Source organism: Mirounga leonina, unplaced genomic scaffold (assembly GCF_011800145.1).
Source record: "Mirounga leonina isolate KUSES-001 unplaced genomic scaffold, KU_Mleo_1.0 Mir_95, whole genome shotgun sequence".
In the NCBI taxonomy this organism is placed as follows: Eukaryota; Metazoa; Chordata; class Mammalia; order Carnivora; family Phocidae; genus Mirounga; species Mirounga leonina.
In genome coordinates this window covers 12,454,674-12,471,347 of record NW_023270865.1, presented here as the reverse complement: position 1 = coordinate 12,471,347, position 16,674 = coordinate 12,454,674, and positions in this window count along the sequence as shown.

Genomic DNA, 16,674 nt, shown 5'->3' with positions numbered 1-16,674 from the left:
GACTAAGGCATCCCTCACACATAACTCTTTTTGTCCATATTCTGGTAATTGCTCACTGCCCCCCTCCCCTTACCTTTTCAGGCCCATGGATAATGGCAGCCCTCTTGTTTTTTTTTTTTAAAGATTTTATTTATTTATTTGAGAGAGAGAATGAGAGAGAGCACATGAGAGGGGGGAGGGTCAGAGGGAGAAGCAGACTCCCTGCCGAGCAGGGAGCCTAATGCGGGACTCGATCCAGGGACTCCAGGATCATGACCTGAGCCGAAGGCAGTCGCCTAACCAACTGAGCCACCCAGGCACCCAGCAGCCCTCTTGTTTTTAACTCCAATATACTATCAATTTTGGTTTCCTTTACTTTTATAAATAGGCCCTCCTATAATGTGTCAATTACATACCAGTTTTATGAGTCAGCTTGGCTAGGGTATGGTGCCCAGTTTTTGGTCAAAGGTAGACTAGATGTTTTTTATGAAGGCATTTTGTAAGTGTGATTAGTACTTGCAATCAGTTGACTTTTACAGTCAGATTCTCCTCCATAATATGAGTGGCTCTCATCCAATCAGTTGAAGGCCTTTAAAACAAAAATTGGGATTTCCCCAGAGAAGAAGAAATTCTGTTTCAAAAATGTAACATAGAAATCATGCCTGAGTTTTCAGCTTGTCAGCCTGCCTGATGGATTTCAGACTTCCTAGCCACCACAATCTTATTTAGCCAATTCCTTAAAGTAAATCTCTCTCTCGGTAGAGCTACCTATCTATCCTTCCAATTGTTTCTGAAGAACCCTGACTGATACACATCCTCAAATGATCATACTTTGAATGTGGATACCTGATTCCTGCAGGAGACCTGACTGCAATAAAGTCCTCGAGAGCTACAGCTTGAGAGTGGTCTGAAGTCCCCACACCAGCCCTCAGTCCTTCATTATGTCTTTCAAGAACTTTCTTTGTGCAAGGCTATATGAGTTCTTACTCCTGCATCAGACTAGGGAGATATGGCCCTTGCTTCGCAAAGCTTTCAGATTCCTGGGAAACCTAAAACCTGCAATAAAATAAAATAAATGTGATGGTGGACCCAAAAAGGTGCCGTAGGACATCTTTCCATGTTATGGATGTTAGGGAAACTTCTATGGGGAAACCCGCTCCAGGCTGTGAGGAGAGGTGTGTAGGGTTATCCAGGTGAAGAGGAGGGGTAGTTGGAGGATTTCTGGATGCCAGAGCTGCCTATGTGAAGATTTTAGGTAATAACACAGGTAGTGGATCTGTGTTTATACTAATGTTTAACTAATGTTTATATGTTTATACTATATGTTTATACTAATCTTTCCAATCTCCCAGGCTCTCTGACAGTTTAAAGAGATAGACCATAGAGGAAGCCTTACCCCAAGTCGGTCCTTCTTTCTGGACTGTTTCCACAGCTGTATCCAGAGTACTTTCTTTGGTTTACCTCCTCTCCCTGGATGTTCACCATCAAGCTTCCTTCATCTTGTTCAGTTTTCTGGGAATTTCAGTCTCTAATGAATTTAAGCATAAAGGTTCTACCACACTTTCAAAAATCACATGTAGTACTTCAACTGGCACTTCCCTGCAGATAAGAAACTATGGTCCAACTTTCTGTGTCCCATCCTTACCCTTCTCAGACAGTATGTCAATTTCCATCACTTTTGTAGTTATGGGAAATTCCCTCAAATTCTAGAAACATTTGCCTATCAGTTCTACTTTTCAGAACCATATGAATCATTATTAATGGATGGATGGATGGATGGATGGATGGATGGGTTGATCTTTAGCCAGAAAGATCAGAAAGTGAAACAAACTGTTAGAGGAAGCTGGGAGAAGTTTCTTCAGGAGCCTTTAGCCAGATGTCATTTTAGAACATGAAGTCTGAACCCATAGTGTTTGATAAAGGAATGACATTCAGTTCCATTTGTATAAGTTAAGGCGGCCTATTCAAGTAAACACTTGGTTGAATCAAAGGGGACCTTTCTTGATTCAATTGTCCCTCTAGTGCACATATTTTGCAGAAATAATGTTCAAGGGAGTGGGGAGATGGTAGATCTAATTGGTAAGTCCAGTTTTATAAGCAAGCTGCTTTCATCTCGCTCTTCTTTGGAAATAATGAGGTTTGTAAAATCACTGTAAATATATGTCTGAACATGTAACCCTCCTCACCTCTCTCTCCTCATGATTTCATAAGCAGCTGGTGTTGCTGTGGCAGTTTAACAGAATAAACTTGCTCTTTGGGGGACATCTGCATCCAATATAGACTATCTCTGGCATGTCTGGGTCCCTTCTCTGTGTGTAACATGATGGAAAGCAGGCTCAGAGTTTTGGGTCCTTGCCTCATGGACTTCTCTGTATCATGAAGTGAACAGCCACTTCCTTTCCAAGTTTCGTAAATGCTGAGGGGATTTTCATTTTCTATCAAGAGGATGCGATTTTCTTTCTCCCTGTGATCTCAGAAGTCTTTGCAGCTGGCTCTTTGCACAAAGTGAGGAAAAGGGCTCTAGGTCCTTGATTGTACCATCTGCTCTGCAGCCTCATAATTCCAAAAACATAGTGAGTTCCAGCTTTTCATTTTGGTTTTGTAAATAAAAACGGTAGACATAAAACAAGCCACAATTAATAGCCAAAGTTGAACAAGATTGGGTGATGCTATAAAGGGAAAATTCATACCCACATGGCAGGTTTCTTCTCCATTTCCTTTCATTCTTGAATTTCCCATTCAAATAAATCAATTTATACAATCGTCTTAGAAGGTATAGTTTTATAACTTTTATATGCTTTTTAGAATAAATGCTGATTATTTGAAATGAATCATAAATAGATTAATGTACTTTAACCTGATCTTGTCCTATTTAGAATAAAGGGGTTTGCTTGACAAAGAGAATATTTGACAGTGTCCATGTTCTACAGTAGTGGTCCTTAGTGTGTTCCCCAAGGCAGGAAATCGGCATTCTCTCAAAACTTGTTGGGGATGCAAATTCTCTGGCCCCCTCAAAATCAGAAGATCCTTGGGTGGGACCCATCAATCTGTTTTTTAAGGAGCCCTTCAGGTGATTCCAGTGCATTCCAAAGTTGGGGAACCTCCGATCCCTACAGGGTGGCTGGTGAACTGGAATTCCCTTCAGGATGACTGAAAATCAAATTCATGTCTCTACAGGGAAGCCCGGGAAAAAGAAATGGTAGTCGCTGAGAGGTCTGCGCAACCTTGACTGAGTGAAGGCTCTGGGCACGCTTGTTTGTTTAGATAGCAACAAAGTAACTTTGGAGCTGGTCTATGTTTTCTGTGAGGAATCATTTGAGTGTTCTTCTGATTTACCTGTATTAATTTAACTGATCTTCACAACAATCCCATGTGGTAGGTACTATTAGTCTTACTCTCAAGATGAGGAAATAAGGTTAGCACCTGGTCTGTGTCTCCCAGCTTTGTCAGCAGAGAAGGCACACTCCTGCTCAGGAACTCTGGGGTTTAGAGATGGTCACCTCTCCCTGGGTTTGCAGAAATCTGGGAAGGAGCTGGACACCTTTCACAAGAAACCCAGGGGCTCTCTACAGGGAGGCCTGAGGCTGTACCTGCTTCCAGAAGTACAAAATTAAAGAAGCTTCTCAGGAAAACTAGGATCCAACTTAAAATGGAACAGATCTTGTGTTTTCTGATATATAAGCATCTTTGTCCCTAGCTTCACACTCAGGTGTCACATAGACTGATGTAGGCAAGTCCATTTCCCAATGTTATGGCTCACTCTCATGAAATACTTCTCATATTTTACTCGGAATAGAATACTTTTCAGAAATTTCAATTTCCAAGTCCAGAGTTACTGATGGCTAGAAAGGTCTGCATCCCCGTGGAATGAGAATAAAGCTCCTGGGGATCTCCTGGGGATTATTTGAAGTGTGTAGAATAAACCTATTTGTGAATGTTCAGAGATGTCTGCTTACACTAGTTATAGTTTCCTTCTGCTTGATGTTATAGAAACCCATGGAAAATAGTACACTTTCATTTAGCTAGAATGAATCCAGATGGAATGTTCAAATCTTAAAGTTTCTCCTGGGTTAACACCGAGAAGCAACATTACATTATTTGTGGCATCACTGGTAAGAGCATTTTATTGTATTATTTTGTGTATCTATGTTTTGAAGAAAAAAATCAGGAAAAGTTTAATGTGGGAAAAGTGTAGAGTTACAATATAATGAAGATGTACTCTTCACTTCCTTCTGTTGGTTTGTACTCATTATTTTGAAATTTATTTATTTATTTATTGTTTATTTTTAAATTCCAGTATAATTAACATACAGTGTTCTATTAATGTCAGCTATACAACTGTATAGTGATTCAACAATTCTATATATTACTCAGAGTTCACCATGATGAATGCACTCTTAATCCTCATTACCTATTTTACCCATCCCCCTATCCACCTCCCCTCTGCCACCACCAGATTTTTCTCTATATTTAAGAGTCTGGTTTTTTGTTTGTCTCTTTTTTCCCTTGTTTGTTTTGTTTTGTTTTGTTTCTTAAATTCCACATATGAGTGAAGCACGGTATTTGTCTTTCTCTTGGCTGGCTTATTTTGTTTAGCATTATACTCTCTAGATCCAATAATGTTGTTGTAAATGGCAAGATTTCATTCTTCTTTATGGCTGAGTAATATCCCATTTTGTATATACTATAGATGTATATACCATGCCTTCCTTATCAATTCATCTATCAGTGGACACTTGGGTTACTTGCATAGTATGGCTATTGTAAATATTGCTGCAATAAACATAGGGGTGCATGTATCCCTTCAAATTAGTGTTTTCATATCCTTTGGGTAAATACCCAGTAGTGTGATTACTGGATGGTAGGGTAGTTCCATTTTTAATTTTTTGAGGAAACTCCATACTGTTTTCCACAGTGGCTGTACCAGTCTGCATTCCTACCAACAGTGCAAGAGGGTTCCTTTTTCTCCACATCCTCGCCAACACTTTTTGTTGCTTGAGTTTTTGATTTTAGCCATTCTGACAGCTATGAGGTGATATCTCATTGTAGTCTCCCTGATGATGAGTGAGGTTGAGCAACTTTTCATGTGTCTGTTGGCCATCTGTATGTCTTCTTTGGAGAAATGTCTGTTTATGTCTTCTGCTCACTTTTTAACAGAATTGCTTGGCTTATTATTTTTTTTTGGTATTGAGTTGGAAAAGTTCTTTATATATTTTGAATACTAACCCTTTATTGGATATGTCATTTGAAAATATCTTCTCCCACTGAGAGGATTCTCTTTTGGTTATGTTGGTGGTTTCCTTCCCTGTGCAAAATCTTTAAATTTTGGTGTAGTCCCAATAGTTTATTATTGCTTTTGTTTCCCTTAACAAAGGAGACATACCTAGAAAAATGTTTCTTAGACTGATGTCAAAGAGATTATTGCCAATGTTTTCTTCTAGGAATTGTGTGGTTTCGGGTCCCACATGAAGATATTTAATCCATTTTGAGGTTATGTTTATGTATAGTATAAGAAAGTGGTTCAGTTTCATTCTTTTTCATGTAGCTGTCCAGTTTTCCCAATACCATTTGTTGAAGAAAGATTTTCCCATTGTATATTCTTGCCTCCTTTATCATAGATTAATTGACCATGTAGTTGTAGGTTTATTTCTGGGTTTTCTATTCTGTTCCATTGATCTATATGTATATTTATGTGCAGTATCATATTGTTTTGATTACTACAGCTTTTTAATATGTCTTGTAATCTGGGACTGTAATACCTCCAGCTTTGTTCTTCTTTCTCAAGATTGCTTTGGTTACTCAGGGGCTTATGCCCATTATTTGGATAGTTCCTTTCTTCCTGGTACCTAACTTGGACAGCCCAAGTCACAAACACTCTTCTAGACCTTTCAAGGACAAGTGACTAGATCCCATAAGCCTGGGCTCCCCTCTGTATCCAACAACCACTGAGAGGAGTGGGTGTTTACCCTTTCCTCCACAAGCCAGTCAGTTTTTGCTAATCTCTTCCACATATGGCTGTGGTCTATTCTGCTCACTTGCTCATCACAGCTGGGGCCTCTCAAGTCCCTGGTGTTGCTGGTTGAGCACAATCCCTTGGTGTGCCTGGCAGGTCACTTCTGTACTCATTGATGAACGTGGCCAGAGCCATCAGCCATGGTTAGAACCTCTATCAGGGTTACCCAGATGTCTTGATGTGCTCTTTCTCCTGGGCTTCCTGTCACCGCCATGAGCTGCTTTCTTCCATGTTTTGTTTTTGTTTTTGTTGTAGGCAGAACAGAGCATGTGGAACAGAAAAGGAATTGGGGGGTACTTTTTCAGGGCTGAGAACGCTGAGATGCTTGGTGCCCAGGCTTCCTATTCTCCAGGACTCCTAGTGACATTACTGTGCCTATTCAGGAGCCAGCTTCTTTGGGTACAGAAGTGATATGTTACTAACACAGAAAGGAGGACCAAATTTAAAATAAGTTGGTAGCGTTACAAACTAAATCCCAAAAGATTAAGTTAATTTTGAAGTTTTCAAAACTGCACCAAGCCTAGCTAATTGCTTACTCAGTAGGTGAAGAATACATACATTTAAACAACAAAGCCCATTCCTGAGCCATAAACATGTTAAAATTAAACTTAAGGATACTTTTTTTAAAGAGTATCATCTTGATATGCAGAGATATAGAATACAGATTGCTTTAGAATAAGAAAGAAAATTGAAAGAACTCACACGAGATTTTCTAGTATAGTTCTTTTCCTTTATAGAAGACCATCTTGGAAGCCAAAAGCACTGTATTTTTAGGATCTTTTCAGAGAATAGGCTACACTGAGCCAAGTTTGTACCTTATAGATAATGTATTCATCAGGAACTCAATTGCAGTAAGAAAGTAAATCGGTAGTTGAATGAAAGCTTACCACTTTTGAAAACATAGTCAATGTTCTTGAGTTCAGCATAGTATCTGAAGGTGGTTTCAGCGATATTACAAGAAGCCAGAAATCTATGCAAATAAAAGAGAAATGAGCAGGACTTCTTGGAGACAGCCATGGAGAGCTTGGTGGAGCAGAACATGAAAACAGATATAAGATCTTTCTGGATTTGCATCCTGAAGACTTTGCTGGAAGTGTAAACAAGTTACTTATCCTTTTATAGGGCTTCTAGGCTGACAAAGTACTTATATCTATCATTTCTCATTCTACAGGCAAGAGAAGGAGTCTGGGTCAGATACCCACATAGGAGGGATGGGGTCATTGAGGAAACAAGGATTAAGTGACCTGCCCAGGGTCATATGGATAAGAAGGCATAGAGCTGATACTTTTGATGCAAGGCTGTCAGTGACTCCATGACTCCATGCCATCTCAGGAGAGAGCAGTAAGCACCATACTTTGGCTATAGCTTCTTTGTTCCAACAAAATGATGAAGGAAGCAGTTACAGGAAGCAGCCAGCCATGGTATAGAGGATAAATGATGATGACTATGATGGCATTGTCATAGCCACCATTCATCCTTCCTGACCCCTCCAGCCGAAAAAATAGTAGCTGGTGAACTATACTTATCAGCCCTGCTATCATAACAAACACTGATGAAGGGACACACCATCTATCAGTGCCTCAGACGTATCTATGTCTGGCACCTGGATACTTGAGTCAGCAGTTAAACATCCTACTTTCTTCACTGAAAGGCTTGCATCTTTGCATGGATGGGTTCAACTGATATCTTGAGGAAAAACATCACCATGTACATTTAAACAGAGCTCAGAAGAGAATAGATATAGGCCCTCATTTATCAGAGTTGGCCATTGGCATAATAGCATGGAAATATTTGAAATAGCTCTGTCTGCAGCACATTCTGAAGATGATAATAGAAGCTGAGTGTCACTAGCAACACCATCTTTGGATGCATAAATATTTATATCCCCTTGATGAAAAGGAAATACTCCTGTAGTTAAAAAAAAAAAAAAAGGGAAGAGGGAAAGAAAAGGAAAAATGTGTGTGTCTTTAGCTTATCTACAGGGGACAACTTTTTCCTGGTTGTGAATTTCCAGTCATTGCCTCCCCTCATGCCCTCTCCAACAGTCCCAACTTCACTAGATCATAAGATCAAATTAGATGCTGGAAATGTTATTCAGGCATGATGTCAGCAGACCTGTACCGCTGCAAAAATCCTCTGGGCCCAGTGTGCTCCTCTGGCTGTCTTTGGGAAAGCAAGAAGGATGTGTCAATGGGATGTAACATGAATATGAACTGTGGTGCCTGAGTTCCAGGGTCTCTTCCCAGACTACAGGAGAAGGTCTTATGCCCTCTACCACTCTGCAATTTAGCACATATAGGGATTGAAAGCAATTTCAAAAGATGAACAGAAGATGACAATTAGTGGGTTTGAGCCATAATGAATACGACCAACTGTGGTACTTCAGAACTGAATGGAGAAGCCCAAACTTTGGGTCTTATAAGAAATATCTTCTCTTTGATACCCCCTGCCCCTATTAGCATTACCTTACTCCAGTAAGGTTCAAAGGAGTGAACTGTTGATCAGGCTGCCCATGCTTTAGATACTTCCAGAAATTTACTTGGGATATAACCAATATCTTTAACAGGATTGGTTTTTTGTCATTATATTCCCTATGCTCAGCCTGGTTTCATAGCTTCAAACCAAATTCTGGTTTGACCCCACTTATGAAAATATTGAAGGCTTTAGTTTTTATTCCTTTGTAGGAGGATATAATAGTATATTAGTTAATAGCACTGTCATAACAAAGTATTACAGACGGGTGGTTTACACAACAGAAATTTATTTCTCACAGTTATGGAGATTAGAAGTCCAAGATCATGGTGACCACAGGGTTGTTTCTTCTGAAGCCTTCCTCCTTGGCCAGTAGATGTCTGTCTTTTCCCTGCATCTTCACATAGTCTTCCCTCTGTATTTGTCTATGTTCAAATTTCCTTTTCTTATAAGGACACCAGTCATATTTGATTAGGGTCTAACCTAATGAACTCATTTTCACTTAATTACCTCTGTAAAGACCCTATCACCAAATACAGTCACATTCTGAGTTACTGGGGGCCAGTACTTCAACATAGGAAGTTTGTGATGAAGAGACACAATTCGAGACATAAAACATAGTATCTGAGTTGACTCAAAGGAGGGACAAATCTGAATCATCTCCTGCTGGCTCCATGATTTTCAAAAAAGAACGCATATAAAAGACAGCATCATTCTCAAGAGACTGGAGGGATCAGCTAAGAGTCCTTCATTTTCAACAGTACCCCTGGAACTGAGTGATGGTACTTGTCTATATGGACCTAAGCTTTGGAGCTTGAGTTAAAAATCATTTGCTCTTGGCTGAAGCTGTCATAATTTACTATTTATTTGGAATATAAATCTTGCCTACTGCAAAAAGGATTAGAGGTGATATATAACTTTAAACATCATGAAAAAAGAGAAGAGTAATCATATGAAATATAGAGAAAGAATAGATGTTACCAGTTAACTAGAAAGAGCTGAAGAGTATAGTTTAGCCTTAATTATTTTCTGGATTTCCTGAAAACAAAGGAAGACAGAGAAACATACTGAGTATGTCAACTTCATGGACTGTTAAAAGAAAGCAGGCAAGCTTGCCTGCAGAATAAATTTTTTTTCCTGGAACTAAACCCAAGGAGAAATTTATTGCGTGAGACATTTTGCAGAGACCTGAGTGAATTAAGAGTGTCAGATATTGAATAAGGGATAGTGGATCGTAAAATAGACAACGTCTTCAAACAGGTTTAATGAAAGTAATTATTTATAATAAAAACTGTCTTGTAGCTAACTTTGGGTTATAGGGGAACATTTGGCATAATTCATAACTTTGGGGAAATGAAATCCTTAGGAAAATCCTTTCTCCCTGGGATATTTGGAGTGACTACTCGTGGGAGAAAGGAATCTCAAGATACTGAGTAAGCTTCCACATTGCATCAAGGCCTGGTGCTGAGTTTCGGGACATGCAGTGAATATCTAGACGTGATCTGGGTGTAGGAGCTGCAAAACTGGAAGACTTTTCAAAAGAAAATGCAAAAATTTCTTTTCATTTTATTTATTTTCTCCTCTTACTCTTCCTCCCCCTTCAACTCCTCTTCTTCCTTCCCTTTCTGCTTTTCTCCTCTTGGCTCCTGGAGAGAGGGATTAGAAGAGGTGGTCCGTAGCATGACTGAGTAACTAAGAGCTGAGTGGCTCTCAAGAATGGGGTGCTACGGATTTGATGTAACCAGCCTCCAGGATAGACCCCCAGGGATCCCTGCCTTCTGGAATTCGTGGCTTTTGTGGTTCCCTCCCCCATTGTATCAGGGTCAGTCTGTGTGACCAACAGGATGCACCAGAAGTGATGGCATGTCATTTCAAGACAGGGTCATTAAAAACCTGTGGCTTCCTGCTTAGCTATCTCTCACCCTCTTTCTTGGATCACTCACTCCGGGGGGAACCAGTTGCCCTGTCATGAGCAGCCCCATGGAGCAGCCCATCTGGCAGGGCTTCCTGCCCGTATCCACTGATGAGGTTGCAAGTGGATTCTCCAGCCTGTCAAACTTTCAGATGACTACTATCTTAACTGAGAGACCCTGAGCCAGAACCATCCAGCTGAACTACTCCCAAGTTCTATGCGATAGAAAACTTGTGACACAGTGGTGATATGGTGATACGGTTCTGTGACCCACAGAAACTGTGAGATAGTAAATGTTTGTTGCATTGGGTTGCCAAGCTTGGGAGTAATATGTAATGTGTAATAGGAAGCTAATAACAGCATTCAACTGCAAATTGTTTGCATTGTTACAGTGCATATCTTCTCTTTCCTGCCGAAATGGCATCTCCCCAGAGAAGCTTTCCCTAACCATTCTATCTAAAATAGCACTCCCACCCCTGGGGCATGCACCCTACCCTTAAACTATTTTAGTTTTCTTCATAGTCCCGATCATCACAAGATATTGCGTTGTTTTTATTTATTTGTAGCCTGTCTTTCTTTAAACAAAGTAAATTTCACAAGCGTAGGGAATTGTCCGCTCTTTTCACATTTTCAGTCCCCAGGAAAGTGCTTGGCACATAGTTGGTGCTCAGTAAATATTGGCTGAATAAGCTAAATGATTAATAAAATCCTTGGTAATTGTTGGCTTACAATGACTGAGTTCTGGGAAGAGCAAATGCAACCAGGGGAAACCAGTTAAGAGATGGCTGGAGATCTGCTGAGTGCAGGGTCAGGCAGGATCCAAGGGAGTTAGCATATAGGGGTGTCAAGTAGTCTCTGTATGGCTTTCCAGAAAGTTCCTTGGGAAGAGAACTAATAGGAGAAATTCTGGAATTTCTATAAGGAGGTTTGGTTGAGAGGCAATCTGCGTGAGGATTTCTCAGCCCCTAAGCAACACTGAGAAAAGCTGAAGTGTCCATAACAAGGCAAGTGGTTTGATAGAGACTTGACTATAGTCCTTCTATATAGTATCTGCTCCAGTTGCCAGTGTGGATAAGTGAATGGACTGGACAGACCTTTGAAGTTTTTGTCATGTAGATAGCATAGGAAATAATATCTACTTTATTTTGTAGTCCTTGTTAATAAATCTAGAATATGTTTCAGTTTGCTCAGAGTTATCTTTGTTCCTTTTGTCTTTCAATCCACATCCAGTGGTAGGCAAATCCTTTTTTTTTTTTTTTAAGATTTTTAAATTTATTTATTTGAGAGAACAAGCAGGGGGAGGGGCAGAGGAAGAGGGAGAAGTAAGCTCTCCACTGAGCAGGGAACCAGATGCAGGGCTCAATCCCAGGACCCTGAGATCATGTCCTGAGCCGAGGGCAGACGCTTAACCATTTAACAGACTGAGCCACCCAGACACCCCTAGGCAAATCCTTTTGGTGTTCTCTCCAGAACATATCCTGAGGTTGACCACTTCTCATCACTTTCACCTCCACCACCCTATTCCAAACCTCTCATCTCTCACTCAGATTGTTGCAATGGTTTCCTAGGTAGCCTCCCTGCTTGTATCCTGGTGTCACTGATTCAACACAAAGCCAGAGGGCCCCTTTTAAAATATGACAAATCATATTATTCCTTCTGTTTAAAATTCCCCAGGTTCATTGGGAATAAAAGCCAAAATCCTTGCAATGGCACCAGCCTCACACAAGCTGTCCCCTTTACTTCTGAGACCCCATCTTCCACCACCCTGCCCCACTCTTTCTGCTCCAACCATGCTGTCCTCCTTGCAGTTCCTGGAACAAGGCATCAGGGTTTTTGCTCCTGCCTCAGGGCCTTTGCATTTGTTATTCCATCTGCCTAAAACACTCTTCCTGCAGATATCCACACTGCCTCTTCCCTAACCTCCTTCAAGTCTTTTCTCCAATGTCACCTTTTCAGTGAAGACTTTTTTTTTTTTTTTTGAGAGGGATGGAGGGAAGGGAGTGGAGAGAGAGAGGAGAGGGGAGGGTGAGAGGGAGAGGGAGAGAGACAATCTTAAGCAGGCTCCATGCCCAGCACAGAGCCTGATGCAGGGCTCGATCTCACAACCTTGAGATTATGACATGCGCCGAAATCAAGAATCAGATGTTTAACCGACCGAGCCACCCAGAAGCCCCTTCAGTGAAGATTTTTCTAATCATTCTTTTAAAAATTGAAACCTCTTTATACTGCACACTCCCTGTCCTCCTTCCCTGATTTATTCTGTACCACACAGAACTTCTCATCCTCATCCATATCCACATTCTCAACCATACACACACAGATACACACATGTATGTATATACACACACATATAATTCATTTTATTCTGTTATTTGTCTGCCTCTAATAGACAAGTGCTTTTCAGAATTTAATCTGAGGATCCTGTTAAAACGCTGAGGCCGAATTTTTAACATCCCAAATGTTGCTGATGCTGCTGGCCCATGAAGCATATACTGAGAAACAAGTTTCTAGAACCGTACTGTCCAATACAGCACTGACTAGCCACACTGGTTTCTTCGAGCTGAAATTTACTAAAACATAAAATCTAAATATTCAGGGCGCCTGGGTGGCTCAGTTGGTTAAGCGACTGCCTTCAGCTAAGGTCATGATCCCAGGGCCCTGGGATCGAGCCCCGCATTGGGCTCCCTGCTCTGCGGGGAGCCTGCTTCTCCCTCTCCCACTCCCCCTGCTTGTGTTCCCTCTCTCGCTGTGTCTCTCTGTCAAATAAATAAATAAAAAATCTTTAAAAAAAAAATCTAAATATTCATTTACTACCCACTTCAAAATTAAATAAAATGAAATGAAATTTACTAAAGTTAAATAAAATTTAATATTTAGTAGACACACTTCAGATGCTCACTAACCACATATGACTAGCGGCTCCCCTCCCTATGAGATAGCACTGATGCAGAACATTTCATTACTACTGCAAGTTCAGATAGGTAGCCCTGCCCTAGAACTATTCTGTACAATATGGTGGCCGCTAGCCACATGGGACCATTTAAATGTAAAGTAATCAAAATTAAATAATTTAAGATCAGTTCTTTATTCATACTAGCACATTTCAAATAATAGCCACATGTGGCAGTGGCTGTTCTGATGGACAGCACAGACAGAGAACATTTCTATCACCGCCAAAAGTTCTATTGGACAGGATGGCTTTAGAATCCAAGCTCCCTGAGGGCATGGGATTTTGTCTGCCTAGTTCACTGGTCCACCCCCAGTGCCTAACACACGAGGATCCCTAAGTGGGCCTTCAAGAAATATTTGTTGATTTGAATCAAAGTGCCATTTTGGTTTTCCCTCAATAGATGATGGACGTCTGGAGGGCAGGACTTGTGATTGCCTTTTGTTATGTCTCCGACAGCTATGGATGGAAGACCATCAATCAACATTCACTGATTGAATGTTCAGAACACTCTAAACTTTCCAGCTCCTGAGGGATCTGTATGTAGTGGAATCACATGCATGTAGGACACGGGACACAGGTAGAGACTCTCGCTTGTGACTCTAGTCTTTCTGTGTGGTCAGACCTGGAGAGGGCCCAGAGGTTGTTGACTTTTATTCTTTTGGAGAAGAATTGCTCAAGTCAGCTGTGGAAATTATTCCTCCTGGTGTCACTGAGCTCGTGCAAACTCTGATCTGAACAAATTATACCCAGTGGCCTCCCTCTTCCTGTGCATTACTCCACACTCCCAGATGTGGCAACTAAAAAGAAAAAAAAAGAAAAAAAAAAAGGCACTGCTTTCTGGAATAGTAACAACATAAGGCCTACATCACCAAGTGTTTCTTTGACATCTTTAGACTATTTCACGTCTTGAGCCCTTTAATTGTGCCTTTCCATATTCAGATCTAACTGCTCCATCCAAAAGAAAACACTAAGAGGCAGCACATACAAAACTTTAGCTGTGTTCTTTGGAAATTGTTTCCCTAGAATGCTGGCTACTTCTGATTATCAATGGTATTCATCCAGCCATATTTTTCCAGAAAAAAAAATCTGGCTAGGGAATTTTAAAATCAGTACAAAAGATACATTTCACTACTACCACATTGGAAAAAATATTGTGTTTGGCAAAGAGGAGACATTTGGATGCCACCAATAAATACCCTCCTGTTCAGTCTCAGTAACCAGAACTGAGAAAGAAAATCAGGCCACAAAGTCCTGTCCGCATCCTAAGTCAGATGGCTTCTTTATCCCCCTTGGATTTCTCCGACAGCATTTCAATTTTATTGGCTGAACCAAATATCTTGTTTGTCCTCATTCCAGCATCAGCAGAATATCTCGATTCTTTTATTTTTTTTTAGTTGGACAGACTGGCAAGATGTAGAGTGATTTTGATAAAAATGGAGGGTATATGGAACACTCAATATTTTTGACAGATGCGACTCCATTGCTGTTCTGTTCTGGGCCTTGAAGCTAATGTGTCTCATAAAGCTTAAATAAAATACTAAGCAAGTGAGAGCTTTAGGAACTCCAGAAACTTTTATGGGATGGCGTCAATGCTGGGTGCTCCTTGACCACATTTATGCATGTATAGGTGTCTAGCTACCTCTCTATCAAAATTTTATATGAAAATCAGTGCACCATATAAAATATGAACAATGATAATATGTCCAAAAATCTTGGCCCTTTAACCACGGTTGTTGTCATATCCTCTAATACTTTTCCAAACATTAACAGAAAATCAGTGCCAGAGGCAGGAAGGAAAATCGGAACTGTTCAACCCAAATCTAGTGTTGAATTAACTTGATCAGACCTGAGCATGTTATAACAAGTTAAAGGAAACCTTTCTCTTTGTATCTGTAAAAGCATGGGGGCAGAGTGGGTCAATGTTTCTGTGTTTGCTCTTTTGGAGTCTGTAGGGTGGGGGCTTTCTATTAGTATAAGACCATCTTGAAGGTCTGCTACCATGGACGTCTATGTCAAGAGAAATGTTGATGGAGACATTAAGACTTTATTTTAGAAAGCCTCTTGGAGACATCCCAAATGCTGGACCAAGGTAAATTCAGGGACATTTTGAAACTGTTAATACAGACTGGAGTGGTGGGGAGAGGTTTGAAAAACACTGGGAAAATGGTCTGCAAGTGGTTCTCCTCTTTATTCGGATTCTGCTAAGTCAGAAGGATGGTGGCTAAAAGTAGTTTCTGGAGGATTAGGTGTTCAGATGTTCATAAATCCTACTCAAGTGAGCTGCTTGACACTAACTTGAAGAAGACTTGAGTTATTCATATGCTAATGATATCTTGGACTACAGTCAATGATACCTAGAGCTTTTCTACCACAGGATCCATGGTTATTGCATCTATTACTACCCAAACAAAAAGGAAGCGGTTTATTTTTAAGCGTCTGACTCTTGATTTTGGCTCAGGTCATGATTTTGGGGTCGTGAGGTTGAACCCGGTGTGGGACTCCATGCCTAGCGCGGAGTCTACTTGAGATTCTCCCTCTTCCTCTCCCTTCCCCCATCCCCCACTCTCTCTAAATAAATAAACAGAATCTTAAAAAAATTCAGCTATTCATATTTCTAGTCCCTTACTGGACATATAGAAAGAATATATTTGATCATTAAAAATAAGACAGAATACCTACAAACCCCTCGTTCCTATGATACTCAATCAGAAACAAAATGTAAAGAACCTTGACACATTTCTCTGAGTGCTTTTTGAAATTATCGAACCACATCTGTTGGCGGTCTTATCTGTAGTTTTGTAACAGTTTTCAGAAACTTGCTGATAGTCACTCATCATTTACATGAAGGTCCCTGGATTCTAAAAGAAACAAAACTTACCATTGTAAATGCTGCACCAGCGGGACCATCCAGGCAAAAGAGGAAATAACTATGAGTGATGAGTGAGCATCTACAAACAGACCATGAAGTTTTTGGTTGGGCCAGGAAACCCTCCAAATTTGTTAAACTTATTGTATATAGTTATGGAGTAATTAAGTCTTAGCCTACAGTTTGGGATTCACCTGTCAGGAGTGGAGTGGACCTCTGCAGTCCTCCAGAGGGAGGCTCTTCATTTTTCCAGGATCATCTCCAAAAATGTTTGTGTCCCTGACAAATTACCTTTTGCCTTCCAACAGTGATATTTTCTGTTGGACACTGGCTATCCACACTTAGTAATGTTGCCAAGATGGTCTTTGAAATCACCATAGACCCCCACAGGGACACATCTCCTTCTGAAAATGATGTACAACATAAGAGTGGCCAAACCCAAGTTGTGTGTACAAATAAAAAAAACCCAAAACAACAGAAAA